Genomic DNA, 14,762 nt, shown 5'->3' with positions numbered 1-14,762 from the left:
AGAAAGAAGAAGATTAAAAAAAAAAGGGAGAGAATGTGATCAGGCAGGAGACTAGAACAAAGCCATACACTAGTGATTTAGGGTATATTTTGATCTGTGAGAAGAAACTGTATCTCAAAATTTTAAAGAGAGAACAACTTATATATATATGCCAAAAATAAGGGTAACTACTATGAAGGGATAAAATATGACTCTAAAAATGAAAAATAAAAAATATTTTTTTTTAAAAAGGGATTGATAAGATGTTGGTTGAAAAAGGGAAAAAGAGAAATTAAAAAAACAGTTAAAAAATTAACTTTGAAAAACTAATGAATCATGGTAAAAAAAAAAGCCATGAATTCTATGTGCAGTATTCCCCTAGCGCTGGAGTTCTCCCGTTCTCCTTGATCGGTAAACTTGGTCTTGGCTGGCTGGCTGTTCGTGCTGATTTTTCTGGGGGAGGGGCCTGTTGCCGTGGTTCCCAAACGTCTTTGCCGGAGGCGGAATTGCCCTGCCCTTGTGGGTCCGGGCTAAGCAAGCTGCTCGGGTTTGCTCTCAGGAGCTTTTGTTCCCTGCAAGCTTTCCCTACGGCTTTGGAGGACGACAGTGAAAATGGCGGCCTCCCAATCTCTGCCTGAGGAGGCAAGAACTCGGGGCCCCGCTCCTCAGTGCGCCCCCAGAGAAAAGCAGTCACTCCCGTGTCCCCGGTCTCCGGCCGCACTCCGTGCTCACCTGGCCTGTGACCGAGCGTTTCTATCTCTGGCACCCGACCCCGTGTGGAGTCTCCAAACCCAGCAGATGCCTGCGGTGCGCTCCCGCGCCGCTCCTCCCGGGGGAGGAAGGGGAGTCCCCCCGGCTCTGCCGCTTGTTGGGTCCCTGCTGGAGGAGCAGTGGCCCGACTGGGCCGCGGATCACAGTTTATGGCCACCCCGAGCTGAGAGCCCGCGCCTCGGCTCCGTCTCTGCAGCCGGCTTCCCCGCTCCGATCCCTGGGAGCTCTGGCGCACTCAGGCTCCCCCGGTCTTTCTGTGACCCCAAGGGTCCTGAGACCACACTGTCCCGCGAGGGTTCCACCCCCCGCTTAGCCACTGCAGCGACGTCCCTCCGCGGAGCCGACTTCTAAAAGTTCCGATTTTGTGCTCCGCGGCTCTAGCACTTGCCAGAAGCGGCCGACGGAGGCCCCTCCCCCGCCGTCTATCCTCCCGAATATCACCTCGGATTCACTTCTCCGCAAGTCCTACCTTCCAGTAAGTGGTCGCTTCTCTGTTCAGAGAGTTGTTGCTACTCTCCTCTTCGATCTCCTGTTGAGTTCGTAGGTGTTCAGAATGGTTTGATCCCTATTCAGCTGAATTCCTGAGACCAGACGAAATCCAGGTCTCCTACTCCTCCACCATCTTGCTCCGCCCAGTATACAATGGAATATTATGCAGCCATCCAAAAATATGAAATCTTGCCATTTGCAATGACATGGATGGAACTAGAGAGTATTATGCTAAGTGAAATAAGTCAGAGAAAGACAATTATCATATGATCTCACTGATATGAGGAATTTGAGAAACAAGACAGAGGATCATAGGGGAAGGGAGGGAAAATTGAAACAAGATGAAACCAGAGAGGGAGACAAACCATAAGAGACTCTTAATCTCAGGAAACAAACTGAGGGTTGCTGGAGTGGAGGGGGGTGGGAGGGATGGGGTGGCTGGGTGATGGACATTGGGGAGGGTATGTGCTATGGTGAGCGCTGTGAATTGTGTAAGACTGATGAATCACAGACCTGTACCCCTGAAACAAATAATACATTATGTTAATTTTTTAAAAAAAAGGGATGTTACCAACTGTGATTGATCCCAGATCTAATCATAGCTCGTCAGAGTAGTAGTGTTCCCATCTAGTTTTAGGAAGTTGTTTTTGTATTTCAAGGAGAAAAACAGCTTGAAATGTGCATGTGCAGCTTTGGAAAACTACATTATTTAACCTAGGTTATCTTGTTTTAAATTTTCAGGAGTTTAAACATAAAATACTGTGGAAATTGACACCAAAGGTGGTTTAGAATGGAGCCTGGAGGCTGGTAGGAGGAGCTCCGACCACTCCCGGTCAACTGCAGACCCAACTGGAAAAGAGGCACCTCGCTCCCGGATGCTGCCATAGCTACACTCAACTATCCCAGCAGAAGAAGGAAGGTTTCTTCCTCCGCCAGCAACAGCCCAGCCAATGAGAGACTTCCACAGCCTGGCCAATGAGAGACTGCCACAGCCCGGCCAATGAGAGACTGCCACCGCCCAGCCAATGAGAGATAGTCACAGCCCAGCCAATGAAAGACAGTTACAGCCCGGCCAATGAGAGACTGCCACAGCCCAGCCAATGAGACATCATCACAGCTCAGCTCGTGAGAGACTGCCACAGCCCAGCCAATGAGAGACAGTCACAGCCCGGCCAATGAGAGACTGCCACAGCTCAGCCAATGAGAGACTGCCACAGCTTGGCCAATGAGAGACAGTCACAGCCCAAGGAGGAGAATTTTCAATTCTTACTCTGGAATACCTACTGTCTGAGCAGTTTTGTAACCCTAATGTACTCCTCACTGTACTGACCTGCATTCCGGAGTTTAAGATGTTTACTGTAAATTTTTTTTTAAGACTTTACCTGGGACCTGATTCACTGAAATTTATCACTTCTCTTTAAAAACAGTTGGTCTTGTTAATTTTCTTTGAGTCTTCTCCTTTGTTGTGTACTTGAAATCACTATTGAATCCCTTGAAATGCTTCAAGTGTAACCTTGGGCTTCTGGCACCTTGTCTCTAATGTTTCTTTTGTAATTGGAATAGCTAACAGCTTGGTCACCCTGCCTCAAGCTTTCACCTCTAAATAAAATCCATTGAACTGAAAAACAACAACAACAACAACAACAACACAACAACCACCACCAACGAGAAGACACTACACTTAAACTCCCAGTTTACCCCAGTGGACTTTCTGTTTACAACAGCCCTCCCAGCCCCCCTTCCTCTATAAATGGGCCTCCTCTGCCTTATTCTCCTGACCTGTCTACGGTTTTGCCCTGGGTTGTTGGCCCTGCACTGCAGTCCTCTGCTATTCCAGAATAAACCCAGTTTTGCTGGGAAAATAGCTAGGAAAAATAGTTCTATTTTGAAGGTTAATACATTGCATTCTAAGTTGTCAATAAAATAAATCCTTGTTATCTTTATGCTCTTTCCCAAAAGGAAATGCCATTTGATCTTTCCAAGAGACATTAAGTCTTCACTAGAGTAACAGAACCTACCAAGTTTTTTAAAAAATTGAGATATATTCTACAAACAACATTGGTGTGTAAGTTTAAGGTATACAATGTATTGATTTGATACATTACAATATAATTGCTATTGTAGATTTGGGAATACTGCCGTGGGTCACATAACTGCCATTTCTTCCAGTGTTGAGAACAATTCAGATCTGATCACTGAGCAAGTTTAATGCTCATAATACCTTTTTGTTGTCTGTAATCACTGTACTGTGTATCAGGTCTCTGGGACTGACTGACTTACTCGTTCCAGTGGGTAAACCATATCTCTCCCATTCCCCCATCCTGCAACCCCTGGAAACCATCATTAACTCGCTGCTTATGATTTCAGCTATTTTAGGTTCCACATCTAAGAGATATGAATCATGAAGTATTTGTCTTTGTCTGACTTACACTACTCAGCATAATGTCCTCAAGGTCCATCCACTGTTGCAAATGGCAGAATTCCTCTTTTCTCCTTGCTGAGTAGTGGTCCCTTGTATGTATGTACACCACATCTTCTTTATCCATTCATCCATTGAGGGACACAGGTTATTTCAAATCTTTTTTTTTTTTTTAATAATGGTGCCCTAAACACGGGAGTACATATCTCTCTTTGGTATTCTGTTTTCATTTCCTTTGGATGTATACCCACAAGTGGGATTGCTGAATCATATAGTTCTATTTTTAACTCCATATTTTAACAATATGTTAAACTGTTAAATTTATTTTATGGTTCTCGATGGTGGCTGAACCAGTTTACGTTCCCACCAACAGTGCACAAGGGCACCCTTTTCCTACATCCTCACCAACACTTGTTAGCTCCTGTCTTTTTGATACTAGCCATTCTTACAAGTGTAAGGCAATATCTCATCATGCTTTTGATTTGCATTTCCCTGGCGATTAGTGATACTGAGAACCTGCTCATGTACCTGTTGGCTATTTGGATGTCTTTTTTGGAAAAATTCAGTTTTGGTCTAGTTTCTCTGCCCATTTTTAAGCTGGATTGTTTGGGGGTTTTGTTGTTGTCGTTGCTGTTGTTATTGAGTTTATGAGTTCTTGACAGATTTTTGGATATTAACCCTGAATATATGGTTTACAAAAATTTTCTTCCATTTTGTAGATTGTTTTTTCATTTTGTTGGTGGCTTATTTTGCTGTGCAGAAGCTTTTAAGTTCAATGTAGTCGCACTTGACTTTTTCTTTTGTTGTTTGTGCTTTTGGTATCATAAAAAATTCATTGCCAAGATCAATATTGAGTAGTTTCTTCCCTGTTTCCTTTTAGGAATTTTAGGTTTTCAGGTCTTAAGTTTAAGACTGATGCATTTTGAGTTGATTTTCATGAGTGGTGTGAGAAGGAGGTCCAATTTCATTCTTCTGCATGTGGTTATCTTGTTTTCCCAGCACCACATGTTGAAGGTTGAGACTACCCTTTCCCTACTGGATGGTCAAATATTAGTTGACCATATAGGTGAAGTTTATTTCTGGTCTCTCTATTCTGTTCCATTGGTCTATGTGTCTATTTTTATGTCAGTAATACCTGTTTTAGTTACTATAGCTTTGTAGTATAGCTTCAAATCACAGCCAGCTTTTTATACAAGGATTTCTACTCAACTAGCGACTCTCTATAAAAGGATCTTTAAGCCTCAGTTGCCAAGCATGGCCCCCAAAATGCATTGGCCATAATAGCTGGCAAAAAGCAGGGCAAACCGGGGTGTATAAGAAAACTCTGAAATGCTATTCGAGGTTCCCAATTCCTAATAGAAGTGTACCAAGTTAATGCTCTTGCAGTAATAGGGAACTCTTTGGTTTGTTTTCTAGACAGTTACACACAGAAAAACTACTCAATAGGAAGTTTGAATAATTTATAATTTTGGTCTGGTTCCTGAAAGGTCCAGAGAAAAAGTGAGTGACATTTCTTCTGTTTTGGATTTTCTCTGATCTAAGAGTTTAAACTAGTGTCTGCTTTGGTAGAGAAACAAGCAGTTAAATCAGTTTCATGTCTTAGGACAGTGCAAGAAGCTACAGAATACTGAAACTCAAAGCATTAAAGTTCAGATGCACTCCATCTACCTTTTGTCTTAAAGATATAGATTATGTTGTATGTTAACTGTGTGACTAAAACATGTAATTAAAGTTATTGTATTTTTTTTATTTGAGAGAGAGCACCAGTGAGAGGGGCAGGGGGAGAGGGAGAAGCAAAATCCCTGCTGAGCGCAGAGACTGACTTGGGGCTCCATCCCAGGACCCATGAGATCAAGACCTGAGCCAAAACCAAGAGTCAGATGCTTAACTGCCTGTGCCACCAGGTGCCCTTAAAGTTCTTGTATTTTTAAGAGTATTTCAGTAATCACTTTTAGGTCAAAAGTCTGTGAACATTAATAAAGGCAAACAACTAAAACTGGAGTCAGGAGGCCAGAGACAACTCTCCTGCCTGCCACTCCACATCAATCACAGGAAAAACCATCAGTTACAGGCCTCACAGAAGAACCTTCACCAGGAAAGACTCACCAGCTACAGGCCCTCCTACAAGAAACCCATCACCCCTGCAGCTCAGCCAGTGAGAACCCTCATCACCCTGAACCCCTACTTTTCTCCAGTGGACCTTCCTTCAAACAGCACTTCCCAACATCCTCCGTCTCCAAGAAATAATGTTCCTCTCCTTTGTTTCTCGGACTTGCCTATGGTTTTGTTGCCACTTGCTTGTCCCAGATTGCAATTATCTCCTATTCCCAAATAAACCCATTTTGCTGGTAAAATAACTGTATGTTTTATTATTAATGTTAACATAACCAAATTGTCCACTCTAAGTGCATGTCAATTGTGAATAAAACATAGCAAAAGGAGACATTGGCTATTTATAGATATTAATGTCAAGTTAAACATTTCCAAGTCCAACCTAGGATAGACAATTGATGCTTCCTAGTACTTCATGGGGCCACTATTTGCTATTTTTGTGGAAGTACCACAGAAAGATCACAATGAGACTACTTTAGACTGTATGTGTTGCAGGTCATGATTTACCTTTGTAGAGTATCTGTTAGGGGAAGTAATTTTCTGTACTGGGGGAAAAGCAGTATTACCGCATATGATCTCTCGACCCCCAGCTTCCCATCAGCTACTCTTCTTGCTGCATGCACCTGTCCACACGGTTAACTTTTAACAGGTACATTTTTTACACTATGTGAATTCTTAATCAGCCTGTCTTGTTCAGATTGTGTATGTCATTATATCTGACATTCTTGTAACTCCTGTGTGATATTTCTATAAGAAATACTGCTTTAAAAGAAAAGGATTTTGTGTATTTATTTAGAGAGAGAGCATGTGTGAGTGGGGGGAGGGCCAGAGGGAGAGGGAGAGAGAGAGACTCCCAAGCAGACTCCCCGCTGAGCAGGGAGCCCAACACAGGGCCAATCCCACGACCCTGAGATCATGACCTGAGCCAGAATCAAGAGTCAGACGCTCAACTGACTAAGCCACCCAGGCACCCCAGAAATACTGCTTTAAAAAAAAATACCACACTGAAAGGGGTAACATATCCCACATTTTAGTGGGTGATCAGTTTATATACAGGATCTTTAGGAGTGCTTTTTTAGGAGAGAATTCTGGAAAGATGGCAGAGTAGGAAGCACCTGTAAGTAAGAAACTGCCTCCCCACCTGGACCACATTTGCAGGGGCAGAAACCGTCTGATGCAATAGCCGTTTTGAACTCAGGAGTCTGTTGAAGGCTTTCAGATTCCAAACTTGGAAGGTAAACTGTGGCTACTTTTGGTCGATTTCAGCTCTTAGCACAGTAGCAGTGGCCCATCCCCATCTTGCACCCCCAGCCACACAGCAGGCAATTGTCCACCTGTTTCTGGAACACTGTGCAAAAGCCAGGGTGGGCAAAAAGACCCTGTCCTCCAAATGGTAGGGATCTGGGCTCTGACTACTGCTTCTAATAACACAGGTGCAGACAAATAGGCAGGCAGTCATCGTTGTGGCCCCTCTCCCCAGTGTTGTAAGACCCTCTCCCTCCAGCTGAAAAGACTTCCAGGGGAATTAAAGGGCCAGCTCCCTTCCCACTACTTCACTTTTTCTTTTTTTTTTTCAGAGCCAGATATTAAAAACAACTGCATATGGGGGGGAAATTAGAAAGTGACCATGCACGTCCAGGAAAGGGCTCAAAAAAGACCTGAGAAGACCTTAAGTTACACCTCTGTCTGGTCCTCAGCACAACAATCAAAGCAAAATAAAAACAATAACAAAAAAGAGCACACCTTAGGGTAGGGGAGAATTTGTTTTCCAGAGAAATCACATTATTAAATCCAAATGTTCAGTCTTCAACGTTCAACAGAAAATCACAAGGCGTACAAAGAAATTGGAAAGTATGGCCCATTCAGAGGAAAGAATATATCAACAGAAACTTTATGAAGAAGACCACTAGAACCTAAGGGACCTGTGGGACGCTATCGAGCAGATCAGCACACCCCTTGTGGGCATTGCAGACAAAGACAAAGAGAATCTCAAAAACAGCAAGAGACAAGCAACTCATCACATACAATGGCTCTTGAATAAGATTATCAACAGATTTTTTCATTAGAAATTTTGGAGGTCAGAAGATAGTGGGTCAACATATTCAAAGTGCTAAGAGGGAAAAAAAAACCTGTCAACCAAGAATCCTATATCCAACAAAACATTCCCAGATAAACAAAAGCTAAAGGTTTTCATGACCACCTAGACCTGCCCTGGAGGAAATGCTAAAGGGAGTCCTGCAGGGTGAAATGGAAGGACACTAGACAGTAACTTGAAGCTGTATGGAGAAATAAATATCTCAATAAAAGTAAATACATGAATAGTTATAAAGTATCATAACATTGGTTTGTAACTGCACTTTTTGTTTCCTACGTGATTTAAGAGACTAATTCATTTTTTAAAAATTATTAGTTTAAAAGCTAGTACTGTAACTTTGTTTTATAATTCTAAATCTTCTTTTCTGCATAATTTAAGAGAATGATGCATTTAAAAGTATGTTTAATTTATGTTTCTGTGCACACAATATACAAAGGTGTAATTTTGTGACATTGACAATTGAAAGGGGAGGGAATAGAGCTATAAAGGAGCAGAGGTTTTATTGTTTTTTGAGTTAATCTGATATAAATTATATAAATTCAAATTAGACTATTATAACTTTGGTATTTTAAATATGATCCCCATGGTAACCACAAATAAAACAGCTATGGAATCTGCAGAAGAGGAAAAGAGAAAGGAATTTAAATATTTCACTACAAAAAATCAACTAAGCACAAAAAAAGACAGCAATGCAGGAAATGAGGGACAAAAAATTTTAACACACATAGAAAATAGTACAATGACAGAACTAAATCCTTCCTTTTCAGCAAGATCGTAAATGTAAATGAACCAAACTCTCCAATAAAAAAACAGAGATTGGCAGAATGGGAAAAATACATAACCCAACCATAGGTTGTCTATAAGAGACTCACTTGAGATCCAAAGACACAAATAGATTGAAAGTGAAGGGATGGAAAAACATACTCCATGCAAATAGTGACCAGAGGAGAGCAGGGGTGGCCATACTAATATCAGACAAAATAGACTTTAAATTAATAAGGACATTATATAGTAATAACAAGTTCAATACAGTAAATTCAATGCAATAAGAAATACAAACATTTACATACCTGACAACTGACCATCAAAATATGAGGCAAAAACAACAAAATTGAAGGGAGAAATAGCCAGTTTTACAATAACAGTTGGAAATTTGATTATCCCACCCACAATAATAGGTAAAGAACCAAAAAAAAAAAAAGATAAATAAGGAAACAGAGGACTTAACACAATAAACCAACCAGATCCAACAGACATATAGAACACTGTCCACCAACAACCACGCACCCATTCTTCACAAGCACACACCGGGTATCTTCCAGGTTGGACCATATGTGAGGCTACCAGTTTAAGTCTCAGTGGATTTCAAAAGATAGATATTGGGGCGCCTGGGTGGCTCAGTCAGTTGGGTGTCCAACTCTTGATCTTGGCTTGTCTTGGTGTCAGGGTCGTGAGTTCAAGCCCCATATCGGGCTCCACACTGGGAGTGGAGCCTAGTTTAAAAAAAAGATAGATATCATACAAAGTATCTTCTCTGATCACAATGGGATGAGGCTAGAAATCAATAATGGAAGAAAAAGTAGAAAATTCACAAAATTGTGGAAATCAAAAAAAGCCCTTTTATTTTTTATTGTTATATATATACATATTTAATTTTAATACAAACTCAGATTTTAGAAGTTGTATAAAGCAAGCTGAAAACACTTCACATATTCATGTAGCTTTAATACTTAATCTTTCATTTTACTGTACTGACTTAAAATGTTTACATTTACTGAGGAGGACCAAGCATGACCACCACCATCTGAGCAGCTTGCAGGGGATTGTGACTTCTTCCATGTTCTCTCTTCTCAAAAATCAACTGTTTTAAGTCTTGAAGCTATTCTACTTCTCACAGGTATTTCTGGAATAAAAGGAATGCTTATCAAAGAATTCTTCTGTTTATATTTTCAACATTCATTTTATGTTTAGAAGCTGTAAGTTTGTAGAGACTATAACTATGGTCAACAACTTTGGACCTACTTTGAACATCAGAGGCTCAATCTGTTGTCCAAACAGCACACTCTTAAACAACCAATGAATCAAAGAATAAATTGTGAAGAAAATTAGAAAATAATTAGAGATGAATGAAAAAGAAAACACAACTTACCAAAAACTAATGAATTCATTGACAGTGGTGCTTAGGAGAAATTTATAGTTATAAACACATTTAAAAACAAGAGTGATTTCAAGTCAATGACCTAACTTTACAACTTCAGGAATTAGAGAAAGAAGAACAGACTAAACCCAAAGCTTGCAGTAGGAAGAAAATAATAAAGATGAGAGCAGAGAAAAACAGTGGAGAATAGAAAAACAACAGAGAAAATCAATGAAACCAAAAGTTGGTTCTTTGAAAAGATCAACGTAATTGACAAAAGTGTAGCTGGATGGGCTGAGAAAAAAAGACAAGTCACTAAAATCAGAAATCAAAGTGGAAATGTTCAAACAAATGTGACAGAAATAAAAAGGATTATAAGACAGTACTATGAATAAATGTATACCAAAAAAATTGGATAACCTAGATGAAATGTACAGATTCTTAGAAACACAAAACCCACCAAGACTAAATCATGAAAAAATAGAAAATCTTTAATAGACTTGTAACTAGTAAATCGAATGAATAATAAAAAAAATATCTTGACAAAGAAAAGCCCCAGAATTGATGGTTTCACCTAGAACTGTAGGAAACGACAAAAATGTTCTACCAAACATCTGAAGAACTAATGCTAATTATTTTCAAAGTTTCAATTTCAAAAAATTGAAAATGAGGGAACACTTAACTAACTCATTCTATGAGGTCAGCATTACCTGAGCAAAGCCAGGCAAAGGTTACAAGAAAAGAAACTACAGAGTAGTATCACTTAGGAACATTGATGCAAAAATCCTCAAGGAAATGCTAGCAAACAATTCAGCAGCACGTTACAAGGATTACACACCACGACCAAGTGGGATTTATCTCTGGCGTGCAAGGATGGTTCAACGTAGGAAAAATTAATGTAATACACCACATTAACAGCATGAAGGGGGAAAAAAAACCCACACGGTCATTTCAATTGATACAGAAAAAAGTATTTGAAAGAATTCAACACTCTTCCATGAAAAAAAAAACTTTAAAAAGAGTAGAAGTACCGCAACATAATAAAAGCCTTATATGATAAAAGCCCTGGTGCCCATCAAACTCAACGGTCAAAGACTTAAAGCTTTTCTCCTACAATCAAGAATAAGGTAAGGATGCCCACGTTTACCACTTCTATTAAACGTAGGACTGGAAATTCTAGCCAGAACAACTAGGCAAGATAGGGCCGCCTGGCTGGGTTAGTCGGTAGAGCATGTGACTCTTGACCTTAGGGTCGTGAGTTCAAGCCCCATGGAAGCCTACTTAAAAAGAATAATAATTGGGACACCTGGGTGGCTCAGTTGTTGAGCGTCTGCCTTTGGCTCAGGTCATGGTCCCAGGGTCCTGGGATCCAGCCCCGCATCGGGCTCCCTGCTCGGCAGGGAGCCTGCTTCTCCCTCTCCCTCTGCTGCTCCCCCTGCTTTGCGCTCTCTGTGTCAAAATCTTTTTAAAAATGGTTAAGATGGTAAGTTTCATGTGATTTGTAATACATATTACAACTTAAAAATTGGGGGAGGAGAAGAGGCAGGCACAATGGGTGAAGGGGAGTGGGAGGTCCGGGCCTCCAGCTATGGGGTCGGTCAAAGGGATGAAGGGTACAACACACAGAACACAGTGGCAGGAAGCGGTCACCCTTGTGCGCATAGTGTAACAGAGAGTCGTCCAACCACCACGCTATACACCTGGAACTCACCACGTCACATCGTGTGTCAGGTACACTTCAGTTTTAACTAAATGAGAGAAGAAAAGGGAGTCTCTGTCTTCCTGGGATCTGAGCTCTGGTGAGACTTTGCAGGTCCCTGGGCTCTACAGCTGACCACCTGTGGGATCTCTTTCTCTGCCTGGCAGCCCCACTGCCCACTGTCTGGGCAGCACTCCCTGCTCTCCATGTCAGGATGTCCCTCTCTGCCCTTTATGCTGTCCCCAACATCAGAAGCTGCTGCCGGCACGCAGCAAAGGTCCCTGTCTGGGAGGGTGTCCCCCAGGCCTCCGCTCTGCCCACCTGCTCAGCAAGCCCTGCGGGGGAGCAGGGAGGGGTTCAGACCCCACTTGGGGGGCAGGTTCCCTCCGTGCTGATCACCACGCCAGCCACATGCTGTCCTGACCGGCCCACTGGAGGCTCTGCCAGGGTCTTCCTGCCCCCGACCATGCATGGCGTTCTCCCCACCCAGCACTCTGCAGAAGAGAAAGCAGCAGTACCCTCTCCTCTCCCAGGACGGGCATGCTACTCTGGAATTTACCTTATCCTGACATTCCGAGCTTTCTCATGAAGTTCCAAACAAGCACACAGCGAACTCTCAAAGGCAGAGACAGGGTGATGGCCTGGCAACCATGTATACACCTTGTGTGGGGGTAGACGTCCTCTCGGAAGGTCGGGGTGGGTGCCCAGAGAGAGACAGGGAGACGTGGTCAAAACCGTGATCTCATCTGCCGAGTACGGTGATGGCATATCTGGTCCCTGCCCAACACATTAAGAATATTCTGCTGATTCATCCAGCTCATTAGGATTTACTAACTTCTACTACAATAAAAGTAGACTTGTCATCATCGCCAGCCAAGAGCCCCTTTGCTTTCTAAGGGTAATTCTAGATTTTCCACATTTTACATGGTTGCTCTCTGAATTCTTTTTTCTTTTTCTTTTAGAGGAGGAGGAGATGGGAGAGAGAAAATCTTGAGCAGACTCCATGCCTGGTGCAGAACCTGAAGCCGGGCTCGACCCCACGACCCTGAGACCATGACCTGAGCCAAAATCAAGAGTCAGATGCTTAACTGACTGAGCCACCCCGGCACCCCCCGCTCTTTGAATTCTGATTTTATTTTCATGCTAAATTGCTGATGCACCTTGACAGGTTTATTTTATTCACTTAAGCTCATAGGCAGAATTTTGATTAGGCAACCCTTTTAGAGCACTAATAGTAATTTTAAATTCTTTTGTAGAAAATACATTGAAACAAAGAAAGAGTCAGGTTGACAAGATCACTTCCCAGGATCCTCTCCCCTGTGGAGGTGTGAACGCTCATACATTTGTGGTTAACATTTTCATGTATGGAGTGTCCATCTGCAGTGCCAAAAGGAGGTATGCCAGAGGCAGGACCTCCCTGGGTGTCCATCCCAGGTTATGCTTGTCCCCATGGACAGGAGTCTTTAGGGCCAAGGGGACATGCCCATCCATGCACCCTCTCCCTTTCTAGAACCTGCTCCATATGCTTGCAGCCTCAGAGTTCCCACTAACCAGTCTGGAGCCTGCTCCTGGGGCCCCTGAGGGCTGACTCTGACCTGCTTACCTGGGTTGGACAGCACAGTGAGTGTGCATACTCAAGTTTGAGAGGTGGCTAAGGGTCAGGAGTTGGAGAAGTGCTGTGGCCAAGGTAAGCAGAACTGAGGGAAAGGATGCACAGGTCCTGGACATCAGTGTGGACACCGCCACATGGGCAGAGCACATAGAGACCAAGGTGCAGCATCAGACAAGTGACAAGTGAGGACAGAGAGGCCAGGGCAAAACGGCACTCCAGGGATCTAAGCCTCAGTTTGGTAACAGATTCCTAGATGTGACACCAAAATCACTAGTAACAGAAGAAGAATCATATTTCATCAAAATTAAAAACTTTTGTGCATCAAAGGGCATTATCAAGAAAATGAAAAGACAACCTACAGAACGGGAAAGAATATTTGCAAACCATTTATCTGATACGGATATAGAAAGAACTCTTACAACTCAATGACAAAAGGACAGCCCCATTTAGAAGTGGACAAAGCATGTGCACAGACATTTCTCCAAAGAAGACATACAAATGGCTGCTAAGTACATGGAAAGATGCTCAAGATCACTAGTGAAGCAGCTCGGGATGCACCGCTCCAAAATACGTCGTGTTGGCATATCGGTTGTTTGCTTGAAAGAGAGCAGGTGCAAGAAAGGCTCTGACCTCCCAACACCAACTTTTCTCCCTGAAATCAAAAGCTGGAACTCCCACATGGAAGAGAGTCCCCTGTACTGAAGGAAAGAAACATTCTGGTCACCAGAGACAAGGAGTCGGGCCGAGGGGATTCTGTGCAGGCAGACCTTGGTAAAATAGCTTCCCTCTGCCTTCACCCTCCCTGTGCGTTTTAGTTATGGTTCCTGGTTATCTCTCCTTGTTCACCTGCTTTATAAACACCTAGACCTCATCACTCCTTTGGGTCTTTGTTTTCCTGTGAGGACTCCCACATATATACTTATGCCAGTCCTAGCCAGAAACCCTAAGAGGGTCAAGGGAAAGTTTTACCTCCCCGTACCTTAGACAACCGGGGGGGGGGGGGAATGCAAATCAAAACCACAATAAGATACCACCTCACACCCACTAGGACAGCCATAATCCCCAAACAGCAAATAAGAAAATAACTCAAAACCAGAAAACAAGTGTTAGTGAGGGAGTGGAAAGTGGGACTCTCCTACTTTGCTGGTAGGAATGAAAAATGGTGCAGCTATTGTGGAAAAGAGTCTGGACGACCCTCAAAATTTCAAACATGGAATTACCATATGATCCAGCGGTTCCACACTTAAGTATAAACCCAAGAGAATTGAAAAAGAGATGTTCATACCAAAAAATGTACCCACCTGTTCAGAACAGCACTACAGACAATAGCCGAAAAGTGGAAACAACCCAAATGTCATCAACTGATGGGTAAGCAAAATGTGGTCCATCCCTACAACGGGAAATTTTTCAGCCACGAGAAGGAACTAAGGACTGACACGCAGCATGGAT

This window comes from Zalophus californianus, chromosome 2 (genome assembly GCF_009762305.2).
Source record: "Zalophus californianus isolate mZalCal1 chromosome 2, mZalCal1.pri.v2, whole genome shotgun sequence".
NCBI classification, from domain to species: domain Eukaryota; kingdom Metazoa; phylum Chordata; class Mammalia; order Carnivora; family Otariidae; genus Zalophus; species Zalophus californianus.
Note: the sequence above shows the minus strand (reverse complement) of the source record.